Here is a 17,321-nt window from a genome sequence, read left to right on the forward strand (position 1 = left end):
ATTCCGCTCAATCTTCCTCCCGGTGCCCTAATGCAACGCAAGACCATGTTCTTGTCGCTCATCATTCCGGGGCCTGATTATCCGGGGAAGCAATTGGGTGTGTTTATGCAGCCGCTGGTGGATGCTTTGCACCATTCTTGGTACTTTCCGACGTTGACATACGACCGGGATCTGCAGAGAAATTTCTTGATGAAAGTTTGGTTGCACTATTGCATGCATGACTTTCCCGGCTATGCTCTATTCTGCGGATGGTGTACAAGTGGGAAGATGCCATGCCCAGTGTGCATGCAGGCTCTGCGAATGATTTGGCTGAGTAAGGGTGGCAAGTATGTAGCCTTTGACCTGCATCGACAGTTCCTCCCTCCAGACCATCCAGACAGGGAAGACAAGAAGAACTTCACGAAAGGCCGGGTTGTTCATGAAGTAACCGAGATTCCAACATTTTCGGGGGCAGATGTTCTTGCTCAGCTAAAAGCTCTCCAGCCTAAAGTCAAAGGCAAAGCCAAAGCCAAAGGCTTCGAGGGATATGGTGAGACGCACAACTGGACTCACATTACCCCCTTCTCGCAGCTTCCCTATTTCAAGGACCTCAAACTTCCTTACAATATCGATGTGATGCACACCGAAAAGAATGTGGCAGAGTCCCTTTTCCACACGATCCTCAATATTCCTGATAAGACGAAGGATAACGTTAAAGCTAGAGCCGATCAACAGAGAATTTGTGATAGACCACGTCTGAACATGAAGCCTCCCACAGGCGGTCGAAAAAACTGGTTCAAGCCAGATGCTGACTTTGTCCTTAAACCGCCAGAAAAAAGGAAGTACTTATCTGGCTGAAACACATTTTGAAGTTCACCGATGGTTATGCATCGAATATAAGTAAGGGAGTCAATCTTTCAACGGGCAAAGTGACCGGCCTGAAGAGTCATGACTACCATGTATGGATTGAGCGGATAATGCCGGTGATGGTTCGAGGCTATGTCCCCGAGCATGTCTGGCGAGTGCTTGCCGAGCTAAGCCATTTCTTCCGCACGCTCTGTGCTAAAGAAGTAAGTAAAGACGTGATTGAAAAATTGCATAAGAAGGCACCGGAGTTGATAGTCAAGCTAGAGAAGATCTTTCCGCCAGGCTTCTTTACACCGATGACACATCTCATTCTGCACCTCGCGAACGAGGTATTGTTGGGGGCCCCTGTGCAGAATCGCTGGCAGTACGGCCCTGAGAGACAGAACAAGCATCTCCGACAGAAATGTGGAAACAAAGCTAAGATTGAAGCTTCCATAGCTGAGGCAGTTATCCTAGAGGAGGTGTCAGACCTCAGGACATCATACTATCCAGACCACGTTCCCCATCTGCATAACAAGGTGCCTCGATACAATATACAAGAGCCTAAGTATCAACCCAGGCTCCATCTATTCAACGCGCAAGGTGGGAGGGCCGGGGCCTCGAAACCTTATAACATGCCACGACAAGAGTGGGAGGACCTCATGTTCTATATCTTGCACAACATCAGGGAAGTTGAGGAAGTGTGGATGAGGTAATACCACTACACCATTCCTTTATGTCTTCCACATCATCATGTTTTATGTTCACTTAGTCCCGGTCTAACACCGCTTTTCTTTTTTTAGTGATTTCGTTCAAGAGGAATGGACGGGAATGAATCCTCCTACTGAGGCAGAGGCACTTACTCTTCTCCGTCATGGAAACCCTGGACGTAAAAATTTTGTTGCTTGGTTCATGGAGAAAGTAATTTTCCACACTCCCCTATTAAATACCTAGTTCAACATTTATTAGTTAACTAATGCACGCAACAATTTCAATTATACTTGTAGGGAAAAGATCCGAACATATCTATGGATGATGAATTGAGATGGGTTTCCATGGGTTTTGACCCTGCCGTCATGACATGTAAAAAGTATGATGTGAATGGGTATCGCTTCCATACAGAGGAGCACCAGAACAGCCGGCCTGATCCCAAAACTATAAATACCGGAGTGTACACCCCCGGTCAAAATTCAGTAGACTACTACGGAAGGGTACAAAATATATACGAGATTAAATTCCACCAGGGGCGCGAGACCCTAAGTCTGCCTGTGTTCAAATGTCGATGGTTCGATCCGCGGGAGGGGGTAAAACATACGCCTTCCATTGGTTTGGTCGAAGTTAAACCATCAACCGTCTATGCCGGAGCCGATCTCTTCATTGCGGCTACCCAAGCTACACAAGTATATTATCTGCCTTACCCATGCCAGAAAGAGTACCTAAAGGGTTGGGAAGTTGTGTTCAAGGTGTCGCCACATGGTAAGCTACCGAACCCGAATGAAGACGATTACTACAACATTAACCCCATGACATACGAGGGAGTGTTCTATCAAGAGCAACCTGATGATGATGATGTGGTTAGAAACGATGACGCTAGACCATTGGGTGATGATGATGTGGATCCAAACGACGACGATGCACGGAATGATGGTGAGACCATTGTCAATGAAAATGACATACTTATGCTAGAAAAGTTAAACGAAGACGCTGACGACGAGGAAGAGCCTCCACCTCCGTCAGACAACGAAGATGATATGATTGATAGTGATGATGAGACGGACCGAGAAAGAGGTTACAACAGTGATGATTCATATGGTTTCTAGCAGATGTACGTGTCAAGTCTTTTTTTCTATAGTTTAGGAATATGCCTTTTATGCATTTTTATTAATGTGTTTATTATCATGCCTTTTCCTTCATTTCATTAATTTACTAATTGCTTATTCTCTTTTCAATGCAGGTTCGTGGAACATGGGCAAGGGGAAGGCCGACGGCGTGGGTTTCCTACGCAAGGTCGTTGGCCTGCCTAGTCGGAGTGGTCGAGCACGTAATCCTCCCCCCCGGCTACTTGACGATGACTCCTCACAGGGAGGTCGAGGGAGAGGTGCCCCTAGAGGAGGAGGGGGCGGGGGGAGAGCCCCTAGAGGGCGAGGTGGTGGGGGGAGAGCCACTACAGGGGGTCGCGGCCAGAAAGAGCGCACCCTCACCGACTTAGGGGTGTTGTCTTCGAGGCCATCCTCTAGTGAGGTACCCTCCTCTGGTGAGGAGGAGGAGGAGGAGGACGAGGCAGGCGAGGAGGAGGAGGTTCGGGATGGGGCCGAGGAGGAGGTGGAGGAGGAGGACGAGGAGGAGGAGGATGAGGAGGAGGTTGGGGAGGGGGAGGCAGGCGAGGAGGAGGGTGGTGGCGGGGATGATGGTGGTGGCGGGGAGGGGGTTGACAACAAGGGGTGGCTGCGTGGTAACGCAAAGCTACCAAAGCAGGTTCATGCTACTGAGGAGCAGAAGTGGCTCATTGAGCCCACGGGGAAAGAGTAAGTGCCACTTTATAATAATTTCATTATTTTGCTTGTCACATGCTCATTCCGGTTGTTATTTATTTTGCTTGTCACATGCTAATAGTTCATTCTTTTGCAACAACTGGATATATTCTAAAGGGGTCCGTATTCCCAACGGCCTCATCACCGTCTTGCTGAAGTTACACTGGCCAGGGTTGTACTGTCCGGATCTAGTCAGGCACCCGAACCATCGGGTCTTGGCCACGAGCTGGGAGCACTGGGAAGCGGCCCTCCACGCGGACCATGGGACCCATGCCAAGGCCGTGATCACCACTTTCTGGGTGAGTTCTCTTCAGAAGCACAGTCCATTCTAGTTTCATGAATGATTTAACTCATGGCTTCTTCCATTCTTGTTTCGTGCATGATTGTAGAAATTCTATCGAGTTCTCCCCGAGCACAGGGCCAGAGCGGACCAGATCGTGCTGCCCCAATGCAAGAAGAAGGCCCGCCAGGTGCAGTACGAGGTGCGCTATGTGGCCATCTCGACATACCATCACGACTATCTTGGTGTGAAGCTGACCAAGGAAGACGCGCGGAGGATGGGCATTACCTTGGAGAGGGACGAGTTCTTGAAGGTAAGTATAAAAGATTTTTCATTATGCTTTCATTACCTTGTGGTACATTTCACCATTTCGTGTTGACATGCCATTATGCTTTCATTATGTAGGTGTTACCAAATTGGTGTTATGGAAAAGACGAGTCCTGGGTGGCATTGGTGGATCTTTGGTATGATGAGGCTGGAGCCTGGGCGGCAATGAGAGTCAAAAACAAGGCTAACCGAGGGAAGGAGGGAGTACATGCTCAGGGAAACCGAAACCACTATCTCCACAAGGCAGTTAATGTATGACTAACCCCATTAAACATTCTTCTTCTTCTATTTACCATTACTTTCTTATGTATGACTAACCTCTGTTTGGTGGTGCAGGAGGAGAAACTGAAGCGGCCGCTCTCACACATGCAGGCGTGGGAGATCGCCCATACGCGGAAGGACCCCAAGCCTGGCGAGCCCAAGTACTACGGCAAGAAGACCGCGCATAGGAAGAAGGCCTACTCCGATGGGTATCTGGCGTTACATCCTGACACACCTGACCCCATTGCGGCGGATCTGGACGAAAGGGTGGTGGTGGGCATGGGGCCGAAGGAGCACGGTCGGGAGGCGGTTCTCGATGCTGTGATCACTCCTACTATCTCCTACACACAGCTCCGTCGGATCGACCCGACCCTGAGCCAGCGCACGAGCACGCCCATGAGCAGTGCACCGTCACTGTCCCTCTTTTAGGAGCAGCAAACTGTAAGTATTTCCCCTTATATCTTCATTGCTCACTTTATTTTCCGCATTTAGTAGTTTTATGAGTTTCATCATGTCATACTGTAGGCCTACATGGAGTACACATGCCAGGAGACCATGGCGTGGCACGACCGCCTTCATGCATACCATCAGCAGAGGGATCGCCAGATGCAGCACGCTTTTCAGGAAATGGCGGCCGGCAGGTGTCCTCAATGGCCATCAGCAGAGGGTCCTCCAGCACAACCAACGTTGCTGACCTTTGAGGAGTTTGTGGCACAGAACGCTGGCCCCTCGCTGGTTAGTTCATCCCCAATCTATTCACTCAAAGCATATCATGCCTTTCAACACAGTCATATATCCCGTTAATATGTCTTTTCAACATCCAGGGAACCGGTGGATCAACCGTTGGCGGTGGTCTTCGCAGCACTCCCGAGTCACGGAGCCCGACCACTCCGATCGATGGAGGCGGAGGCGGTCTTGGCGGTAGCGCTGCCGCTAGCAGTGACGACCTGGGCTTCAGCGGTCTTGGCGGTGAGGACCTCCGCGGTGCTCGACGTCCTGGCGCTTAAGCCTTTTGGTTACTTGTGTGCTTATTCTTATGTATCTTTAGATGACTTGTGTGTGGTGATGATGATAAACTTGTGGTCTTTGATGGTCCTTTAGATGACTTGCGTGCTTCTTTATATGCTTATGCTTATCTTTATGTTGATTATGATGATGCTTATGCATATATTGTTGTGATGGTGACGGATGATACTTAGATGTGTTCTATATGTCTATTTCCATCATATATATCTGCTGATATGTGCTGTATATCTGAATTGAATTGATTTGAAAACAAACAGAAAAAAGAAAAAAAATCAAATACAAACTATGCCGTCGGCATAGGGCTGGCCTGAGTGCCCAGTTGCTGACGCGTGGCATCTACGCCGACGGCCAAACTAAGCCGACGGCCAGGCCGTCGGCATAGATGCCACGCGTGAGCAACTGGGCGCTCCTTTGGTAAGCCTATGCCGACGGCCTCGCCGTCGGCATAGATTTAAACTAAGCCGACGGCCAGGCCGTCGGCATAGATGCCACGTGTCAGCAACTGGGCGCTCCTTGGGTAAGCCTATGCCGACGGCCTCGCCGTCGGCATAAATTTAAACTAATCCGACGGCTAGGCCATCGGCATAGATGAGCCACGTGGCGATCAGCGGTTGGTCGTCACTTGACGGCGGCCGCCGTTAGACGGGAACGTTGCCGACGCATAGATTTAAACTAAGCCGTCGGCTAGGCCATCGGCATAGATGAGCCACGTGGCGAGCAGCGGTTGGTCGTCACTTGACGGCGGCCGCCGTTAGGCCGTCGGCATAGATGTACGGACACCGTCGGGATAGATCCTATGCCGACGGCCTTTCTATGCCGACGGCCTCCCGGGCTGCGCCGACGGATATGTTGCCGACGGCCCTATGCCGACGGGGGCCGTCGGCATAGGCATGTCCCGACGGCATATCAGGGCTATGCCGACGGCCCTCGCCGTCGGCGTAGGGTGCGATTCCGGTAGTGACACCGCTCAATCAAAACTTTTTCTATATGGGCTCTCCTCCATCTCTCCCCATCCAAACTCGCCCGGGATCATAATGGGGGATTTCAACCCTTGTGAGAGAGTCCTACAATAAAAAACAATGCTTCCTTCCATTTATATGAAGCCGATATGTCCAACAACGCCACTTATAATCTTGTTCTAGTTAAACTTCCCCTTCGGGATAGAAGGTTTACTTGCTTGGTTGAACAAACGTGGTCAACCAACACTAAAGAGAATCGAGGGATCAAATTATCCCAAATTACATGGTTTACTGGCTAACTCAGTTTGTTTTTGGTTATGTATCACTTCTAATGTCAGTCCACACATTTGCCATCATTCCGTTCTTTTTAAATTTAAAAATGGTTAGGTAGCTATCTCCCACCCCGTGCTTTGTAAATTTAAAACGGTTGGGCTTCTCACCCAACCATATGGGCCGGCTATCATGCATGCCTGCGCCTGACACAAATAAGTTCAAACGGAGCCCCTTTGTTGGTTGACGTGCTTAAACGAACTTTATCTGCCCTAAAACTCTACTGCAAGAAGAGAAGTGATTCCTAAATGAGTTCTCTACTCTGTCTCTCCTCCATCCAAAATCACCCTAGATTTCAATGGGGATTTATTTCGAAAACATCACAGAAGCAGACGTTCATACATATGCACAGCCGTTCACCCCTATGAACACATGCACGTACACCTATGAGCACCTCTGGGGGACTGAGCCTGCACATCATCGTGAGATTGATGAACTCACCACAGGCGCCTCCGTAGTCAATGGGAACGCCTCCTCCCACTTAACAAACATCGTCGGAAAACCTGAAATAATTCCAGAAAACTGCGAGCACTAGAGCCAAGTCTATGACTTGAACCCGGGTGGACTAGTTCCATCACCAAGAACCTAATCATCTGAGCTAGGCTCAGTTTGTATTTCAATGGGGTATTTAGCCCTTACGAGAGAGCCCTCCGATAAGAACAATCCATCCTTCCATTGAACTGACGAACGCCATAAATAATCTTCCTCTTATTGGACTTCCCCTTCTAGATAGAAGGTTTAAATCATCGAACAACCGTGATTAGCTAACACTAGAGAGAAATGGTTGCATATTCATAAACCTAGCATGCGATCAAGTTTTTCCAAATTCCACTATCTCTAAGACCATGTACCACTTCTAATCTCTGCCGACACAGTATTCCCCATCCCCCGCTTTTTAAACTTTAAAATGGTTGGGCCTCTCGCCCAACCATATGGGCCGATTATCATGCAGGCCTGGCAAATAAGTTCAAACAATGCCCTCTCGCTGGTTGGTGCACTTAAACAAACTCCAACTGCCCTAAATCGCTGCCGCAAGAAGAGTAGTGATTCCTATATAAGTTATCTGCTCTGTCTCTCTCCATCCAGGCTCACCCTAGATTTCAATGGGGAATTTCAACCCTAGGAGAGAGCCCTTCGATAAGAACAATCCCTCCTTCCATTGAACTGACACCAACATGTTTAATAATGCCATAAATAGTCTTGCTCTTATTAAAGTTCCCCTTCTCGATACAAGGTCTAAATTGTCGAACAATGGTGGCCAGCCAACACTAGAGAGAAAATGATTGTACATTCGTAAACCTAGCATGTGATCAAGTTTTTCCAAATTCCACTATCTCTCTCACCATGTACCACTTCTATTCTCAGTCGACACAGTTTTCCCCATCCCACGCTTTTTAAATTTTAAAACGGTTGGGCCTCTTGCCTAACCATACGGGTTGACTATCATGCAGGCCTGGGGCCAATGCAAAGAAGCAAGGTTGTCAGAATCGTGAGTTTGAATCGGATCGGAGCTTTGATGGTAGGATCGCAAATCGTAGGATCTTCACTATCAGGATTGTAGAAACATAGATTCTAAGAACTAAAATCGTAGAATCATAGGGGTTAGTTTGGATCGTAAAGTCGTAGAATCGTATAACAGAATCGCGATTCTGACAACCTTGCAAAGAAGTTCAAATGGTTCCCTCTCACTGGTTGGTGGACTTAATCAAACTCCATCCACCCTAAAACACTACCACAAAGAGCATTGATTCCAATATGAGTTCTCTACTCCGTCTCTCCCCATCCAAGCTCACCCTAGATTTCAATGGGGGATTTCTACCTGACAAGAGAGCCTCCGATAGGAACCGTGCCTCCTTCTGTTGAACTAAAGCAAGCATGTTTAACAACGCCATAAATTATCTAGCTCTTATTGAACTTCCGCTTCTTGATAGAAGGTTTAAATCATCAAAAAAACATGACCAACCAATACTATAGAAATGATTGCATATTCGTAAACCTACGATGTGATCAAGTTTTTCCAAATTCCATGGTTTCTCTGATTATGTACCACTTTTAATCTCGCTCGGCTTAGTTTTCGTCATCATGTGCTTTACAAATTTTAAAATGGTTGGGCTATTTGCCCAACCATATGGGTTGGCTATTATGCAGGACTGGGCCCGACACAAATAAGTTCACAATGGAGTCCTCTTGCTGGTTGGCGTGCTTAAACAAACTCCATCCACCCTAAAATGCTGCCGCAAGAAGAACAGTCATTCTTAGATGAGTTCTTTGCTCTATCTCGCTCCATCCAAACTCACGTTTGATTTCCATGGGGGATTTGAACCTTACGAGAGTGCCCTTCGATAAGAACAATGCTTCCTTCTGTTGAACTTAAGCCAACATGTATAACACCGCCATAAATATTCTTGCTTTTTCCTAACTTCCCCTTATTGATAGAAGGTTTAAATCGTTCAACAAACGAGACCAACGAACACTAAAAGGGAATCGATTGCATATTCGTAAACCTAGCATGTGATGAAGTTTTTCCAAATTCCATGGTCTCTCTAACCATGTACCACTTCTAATCTCAGCTGACATAAATTTCCCCATCCTGCACTTAAAAAATTTAAAACGGTTGGGAGGCCCAACCATACGGGGCGGCTACCATGCAGGTATGGGCCCAACACAAATAAGTTAAAAAGGAGACCTACTGTTCTTTGACGCGCTCATATGAACTCCATCTGCCCTAAAATGCTACTTCACGAAGAGCAATGATTCCTAGATGAGTTCTCGGCTCTATCTCTCCCATACGTAGATTTCAATAGGGTATTTCATCTTATGAGAGATCCCTCTGGCAAGAACAATGCCTCCTTCCATTGAATTCAAGCCAACTGATACATCCATTCTACATTATGTTTTAATATTGTTATTTATAATGTTTTGGGTTAATATTCCACTTCAGGAGGCAATTCTAATGAATTTTGTCTCTATTTATGTAACTTTCACAAGAAGAGGGAAATTGCCGGGAGCTGGAATTCTGGACCTGAAAAAGCTACAACAAATATAACTATCCTCCGGAGCTCCAATGACCTGAAAATTTACGGAGAATTGTTTTGTAATTAATAAAAAATATTGGAAGAAGAATCACCAGGAGGGCCCCACTAGTGAGCCACAAGCTCAGGTGGCGCCCCCCCTCTGGGCACGCCATGTGAGCTTGTGGCCCACAGAGGCTTCTCCTATATGATGCCATTTTCCCTAGAAAAAATCAAGAAGAGGACTCTCGGGACGAAGTGCCTCCACACCGCTCCAATGGAAACGTACTTCCTCTCAAAAGGAAGGAACTTCGGTAACACATCCTCGTCTCCCCCGACTCCACTTGTGGTTACCTCTTACCTTTACTTTGTGCAAGTTTACTTGTGTTGTATATCTTGCTTGCTTGTGTTATTATTGTTGTTAGCATCATATAGGTTGCTCACCTAGCTGCATATCTAGACAACCTATTTGTTGCTTAACCCGATTTGTTAAGAAAAGCTAAAATTTGGTAGTTGCCTAGTCACCCCCCTCTAGTCAACCTTATCGATCCTTTCAATTGGTATCAGAGCCTCGTCTCCTTATTAAGGTTTCACCACCCGAAGAGTATCGTTGACGGCGAGGATAGGGATGAGGAAGTGCCCGAGGCTGTCGAGTTGAAGTCGGTCACCCGAGACGACTTAAATGAAGCTATGGCTTCCCTTAAGACATCTATGATGGCCGAGTTCAAGTCCATGATGCTTGCAAAAGAGTAAATAAAAATGAATAGAGGAGAACACTTTGACTCTTGCATAAAAAGTAAATACATAAAAGTAAAAGATAGGCCCTTCACAGAGGAAAGCAGAGGTTGTCATGCGCTTTTTGGTTTTGGATGCACAATCTCTTAATGCAAAAGAATGCCATGTTATATTGGCCCTTATGATAGCAACCTTTATTTGGCATAATATAGCTTCTATGTGAATATGAACAAACATAAATCATTATGTTGTCTTCCTTGTCCAGCGTCAACAATTTGGCATAAGATACTTAATGGGGGATCACAATCATAAAAGATGTCCAAGATGTTATATTTGCATGTAAATCTTCTCTTCCCTTATTAATTCTGTCATGAATTGTATCATTGACCAATGCTATGTTTGTCAACTTTCAATAAATTTTACCACTTATAATTTTCCTTATGTGATGCCATTACTTACCATAGGATTGGCATATGATCTTTTTTGTTATTTTCTTTATTTTGATTGAAACAAGAAAGTAAAGAAGCAAAAACCCAAACTAATCTTTATTATATAACTCTCAACTCGATTACATAGATGGATAGATCATGGAATTATCACTCGAAAATAGATCATCCTAACTTTTATTCAACTAAATCATGAAATAACTAAAGATCCAACTAAAAACTGGTGAAGGTAATAAAAGTGATGGTGATACGATACCGGGGCATCTCCCCCAAGCTTGGCAAAAGCCAGGGGAGTGACCATACCCGTGTGCTTAAGTCTCCTTCTTTGGTGATGGTGGTGGTGGTGCAGGGGCTTCACACATCAGCCTCAATAGTTGATCCAATCTACGATTGATGCTCCGAAGGGACATGTTTTGCTCTTCCAACAAAATAATTTCACAAGTGAGATATGTATTCTGAACACAAACCGTTTCAAAGGCCCTTGGGGCTTTGCTATCAGTGGGGGTAAGGAGGTTATAGTAAGGTTGAAGGATATCTTCTTCATTCTCAACTTCCCCCGTGAGCATGGCTTACCCCCCTTCTCGAACTTGATCTCTTGTAGCTTCCTTGACCTTGTCCTCCTCGGTGGCTTCGTTTGGTTCCTCTCTCTTTAGCTCCATATTCAGCAGCCAAGCATCTTCTTCTACGTTGTTGGGGAAGGGAGAAGAGATGATGCCTGGCTTGATAGATCTAACAGAAAAACAACATGAAACAAGAACAGAGGATTTCTCCGCGATACGGTGGTCAAATCGTCCAGGGGTATATAGAAATAATTTTTATCTTCGGAAAAAAGTATACTGCAGGAAAATGGAGTCGGGAAAGTGCCCGAGGGGCCCACTACCCACCAGGGTGCGCCTGGGGGGTAGGCGCGCCTTGGTGCCCAATGGGCACCTAGATTGCCTTCCCGGAAGTTTCTTATTTTTTCTAATATTCCAAAACTGACAGAAAATATTTTGCGGAATTTTTGGAGTTGGTTTACTTACCGTATCACGTACCTCTTCCTTTTTAGGGTTCTGGAGTGCTCTGGAAGGTCTCTTTTATGTATTTCTCCAGTGTCATGGTTTGAATAATATTAGTTTCAACATTAATAGGCGTACCTGAAATATAGTGCTTAATTATTTGTCCATTGACCACCTTCGGATTTGTGCCTTCGGCATTATTGATCTTAATAGCTCCAGAGCACTAAACTTCTTCGACGATATATGGTCCTTCCCATTTGGAAAGAAGTTTTCCTACAAAAAATCTAAAATGAGAATTGTATAATAGAACATATTCACCAACTTTGAATTCTCGCTCTTGGATTCTTTTGTCCGTTTGGTGTCTCGATGCCAAAGGGGGAGAGAGCTTAGGGATTTGCCGAGTCACGAGTGTGTCTTCTTTGTTGTTGGTTTCATTCTCTCGTGAACTCTCTTTCGTTTACTACGATTTGCTTTAATTTATGTGTTTAACATTAAGTACCTATTGTCGGCGTCCTGGGAATGGGGGTACCCAGACTCGCCTGCCTGCGGCCCACGGCGTGGCTCCGTCAACGGCCCAATGCGTCCCAGCTTCAGCAACAACAACTCAAGACCCTCACGAGGGGCCAAGCCTCGCAAGGCAGACGACACCAAGACCTCCCTAGGGGCGGCCTCACTAGGCTGGCTCCCGAGGAGCGGAGATATCAATGCAGGGTGCACCTCGCGAGGTTCATATGATGTGAGCCATGACGACCAAGGCCAAGCAGGCGCCAGCGGGCGCAGTGCACCAGTTTCCTCTTTGGTGCTAAGGAGGCAAGTGCAGGCGCGGAGTCCCGACGAATCAAGCAAAGGTTTCCATATCGGTGCAACAAGAGCAAGACTGCCAGGACGGCAGGACGGAGGTCATCGCGGAACCCACCGCAGCGTCACCACCAGAGCCTTTTGCAGGCGAAGACTACTTTTGTCAGGATAGCTTGTACTAGTTGTTCCCCTTCAAATTTGGCCGTTGTAGGATCCCTTCCCGCCTACATTTGGGAAGAGGACCAAGGCCACTATATATAGGACTTAGCCACCACCATAAGGGGCACATATCGATTCCACCCTAACCACCTCACCAGCTCAAGAACACCTCACCTCCAGAGGCGGTTCATCCACTGTACTAGTTCATCCTCAGCCCCTTGAGGCAATCCACCACAAAGCTGGAGTAGGCTATTACACCGTAAGGTGGCCCGAACCAGGATAAACTGTTGTGTCCCTGGTCCCTTGGGTTCGTCGAGCCTGGCTGTGGGATCGTTGAGCAGGAAGATAGGGAAGAGAGAGTTCTTCGCACGCACCCCAGAGTTCGAACCTCTCAAGGGTCTGCGGAACCCCGAATCCGACATTTGGCGCGCCAGGTAGGGGTGCGTCGGGGCCTCCCCTCTTTCGACCAGCCCGACATCGCCCGACAGCCCTGATGGCTGACGATCAGGGGGCTCACACCGAGCACTTGGCCGCTCGGCCTGCCCAAGCGATGTCATTCGCCCAGGAAGACCTCCACCCCGCGCTCCAAGCGGCTCGCACGCCGCTCAACCCAGCCGGATGCGGGCGGCGCGGGCCGGCACCGCCCGCCCTCGCACCTCGGCATACGCGCGTACCGCGCGGTCTACGGGCTACCCCGCGGCAACGGCACCGCACAGTCGTCCGGAGCAGGCGAACATGAGAGCCGCGATCGTCGTGGCACGAGAGCGACCGTGCTGCAGGTTGGCGGAGGGCGGCCGCGACGCCTTATTGGAGCAGGTCGCCGAACTACTCGACGCCGCCTGCAGGGGTGCGATGGCATTCTGCTCCCTGCCCACGCCTCAGGTGGAGGCAGAAGCGCGCTCCGGGCCCCGGCGCCCCCCGGAGCGCTCGAGGGATTCAACGGCAAAAACACGGCCCCTGGCGCTGTTTTTGAAGGAAATATGCCCTAGAGGCAATAATAAAGATGTTATTTATATTTCCTTATATCATGCTAAAGGTTTATTATTCATGCTAGAATTGTATTAATCAGAAACTTAGTACATGTGTGAGTACATAGACAAACAGAGTGTCACTAGTATGCCTCTACTTGACTAGCTCGTTAATCAAAGATGGTTAAGTTTCCTAGCCATAGACTTGAGTTGTCATTTGATGAACGGGATCACATCATTAGAGAATGATGTGATTGACAAGACCCATCCGTTAGCTTAGCACGATGATCGTTTAGTTTGAGATACCGACGATCGAATCTCGGGCAAGTAACATACCGATGACAAAGGGAACAACGTATGTTGTTATGCGGTTTGACAGATAAAGATCTTCGTAGAATATGTGGGATCCAATATGAGCATCCAGGTTCCGCTATTGCTTATTGACCGGGGATGAGTCTCGGTCATGTCTACATAGTTCTCAAACCCGTAGGGTCCGCACCCTTAACGTTCGATGATGATTGGTATTATGAGTTTACGTGTTTTGATGTACAAAAGGTAGTTCGGAGTCCCGAATGTGATCACGGACATGACCAGGAGTCTCAAAATGGTCGAGACATAAAGAATGATATATTGGACGATGTTATTTGGACATCGGATGAGTTTCGGGGGTCACCGGATAAATATCGGAGTGCTGGAAGGGTTATCGGAACCACCCGAGAAGTAATGGGCCTTATTGGGCCTAAGGGGGAGAGAGAGGGGCTGCCAAGGGCTGGCCGCGCGCCCCCCATGGGCCTAGTCCGAATTGGACTAGTGGGAGGGGCAGCGCTCCCTCCTTCCTTCTCTTTCCCCCTCCTTCCTTCTTCTCCTAGTAGGACTTGGAAAGGGGGGAGTCCTACTCCTACTAGGGGGAGGATTCCTCCCCCCTTGGCGCGCCTATGAGGGTCGGCCGGCCTCCCCCTCCCTCCTTTATATACATGGGGAGGGGGCACCCTAGACCACATCAAAGTTGATCTTAGCCGTGTGCGGTGCCCCCCTCCATAGATTTCCACCTCGATCATATCGTTGTAGTGCTTAGGCAAAGCCCTGCGTCGGTAACTTCATCAACACCGTCACCACACCGTCGTTCTGACGGAACTTTCCCTTGGCCTCAGCTGGATCTAGAGTTCGAGGGACGTCACCGAGCTGAACGTGTGCAGATCGCGGAGGTGTCGTGCGTTCGGTACTTGATCGGTTGGATCGCGAATACGTTCGACTACATCAACCGTGTTACTAAACGCTTCCGCTTTTTGTCTAAGAGGGTAAGTGGACACACTCTCCCGCTCGTTGCTATGCATCACATAGATAGATCTTGCGTGATCGTAGGTAAAAAAATTGAAATACTGCGTTCCCCAACAGTGGCATCCGAGCCAGGTCTATGCGTATATGTTATATGCACGAGTAGAACACAAAGAGTTGTGGGCGATAATAGTCATACTGCTTACCAGCATGTCATACTTTGGTTCGGCGGTATTGTTGGATGAAGCGGCCCGGACCGACATTACGCGTACGCTTACGCGAGACTGGTTCTACCGACTTGCTTTGCACACAGGTGGCTGGCAGGTGTCAGTTTCTCCAACTTTAGTTGAATCGAGTGTGACTACGCCCGGTCCTTGTTAAAGGTTAAAACAACACACTTGACGAAAAATCGTTGTGGTTTTTTGATGCGTAGGTAAGAACGGTTCTTGCTAAGCCCGTAGCAGCCACGTAAAATTTGCAACAACAAGTAGAGGACGTCTAACTTGTTTTTGCAGGGTATGTTGTGATATGATATGGTCAAGACGTGATGATATATAAATTGCTATATGAGGTGATCATGTTTCATAACAGTTATCGGCAACTGGCAGGAGCCTTATGGTTGTCGCTTTATTGTATGAAATGCAATCGCCATGTAATTGCTTTACTTTATCACTAAGCGGTAACGATAGTCGTGATAGCAATAGTTGGCGAGACGACAACGATGCTTCGATGGAGATCAAGGTGTCAAGCCGGTGACGATGGTGATCATGACGGTGCTTTGGAGATGGAGATCAAAGGCACAAGATGATGATGGCCATATCATATCACTTATATTAATTGCATGTGATGTTTATCCTTTATGCATCTTATTTTGCTTAAGTTCAGCGGTAGCATTATAAGATGATCTCTCACTAAATTTCAAGGTACAAGTGTTCTCCCTGAGTATGCACCGTTGTGAAAGTTTGTCGTGCCGAGACACCATGTGATGATCGGGTGTGATAAGCTCTACGTTCACATACAACGGGTGCAAGCCAGTTTTGCACACGTAGAATACTCAGGTTAAACTTGACGAGCCTAGCATATGCAGATATGGCCTCGGAACACTGAGACCGAAAGGTCGAGCGTGAATCATATAGTAGATATGATCAACATAGTGATGTTCACCATTGAAAACTACTCCATCTCACATGATGATCAGACATGGTTTAGTTGATTTGGATCACGTGATCACTTAGATGATTACAGGGATGTCTATCTAAGTGGGAGTTGTTAAGTAATATGATTAATTGAACTTTAATTTATCATGAACTTAGTACCATAGTATTTTGCATGTCTATGTTGTTGTAGATCAATGGCCCGTGCTACTGTTCCTTTGAATTTTAATGCGTTCCTAAAGAAAGCTAAGTGGAAAGATGATGGTAGCAACTAGACGGACTGGGTCCGTAACTTGAGGATTATCCTCATTGCTGCATAGAAGAATTATGTCCTGGAAGCACCGTTGCATGAGCAATGCCGGACGTTGTGAACGTCTGGCAGAGCAAAGCTGATGACTACTCGATAGTTCAGTGTGCCATGCTTTACGGCTTAGAACCAAGACTTCAACGACGTTTTGAACGTCAAGGAGCATATGAGATGTTCCAGGAGTTGAAGTTAATATTTCAAGCAAATGCCCGGATTGAGAGATATGAAGTCTCCAATAAGTTCTACAGCTGCAAAATGGAGGAGAATAGTTCTGTCAGTGAGCATATACTCAAAATGTCTGGGTATCATAATCACTTGACTCAGCTGGGAGTTAATCTACTAGTTGATAGTGTCATCGACAGAGTTCTTCAATCACTGCCACCAAGCTACAAGAGCTTCGTGATGAACTATAATATGCAAGGGATGGGTAAGACAATTCCCGAGCTCTTCGTGATGCTAAAGGCTGCGGAGGTAGAAATCAAGAAGGAGCATCAGGTGTTGATGGTCAACAAGACCACCAGTTTCAAGAAAAAGGGTAAAGGGAAGAAGGGGAACTTCAAGAAGAACTACAAGCAAGTTGCTACTCAAGTGAAGAAGCCCAAGTCTGGACCTAAGCCTGAGACTGAGTGCTTCTACTTCAAAGGGACTGGTCACTGGAAGCGGAACTGCCCCAAGTACTTGGCGGATAAGAAGGATGGCAAGGTGAACAAAGGTATATGTGATATACATGTTATTGATGTGTACCTTACTAATGCTCGCAGTAGTGCCTAGGTATTTGATACTGGTTCTGTTGCTAATATTTGCAACTCGAAAGAGGGACTACGGATTAAGCGAAGATTGGCTAAGGACAAGGTGACGATGCGCTTGGGAAATGGTTCCAAAGTCGATGTGATCGCCATCGGCACGCTACCTCTACATCTACCTTCGGGAT

The sequence above is a fragment of the Triticum aestivum genome, chromosome 3D, assembly GCF_018294505.1.
Source record: "Triticum aestivum cultivar Chinese Spring chromosome 3D, IWGSC CS RefSeq v2.1, whole genome shotgun sequence".
Classification (NCBI taxonomy): domain Eukaryota; kingdom Viridiplantae; phylum Streptophyta; class Magnoliopsida; order Poales; family Poaceae; genus Triticum; species Triticum aestivum.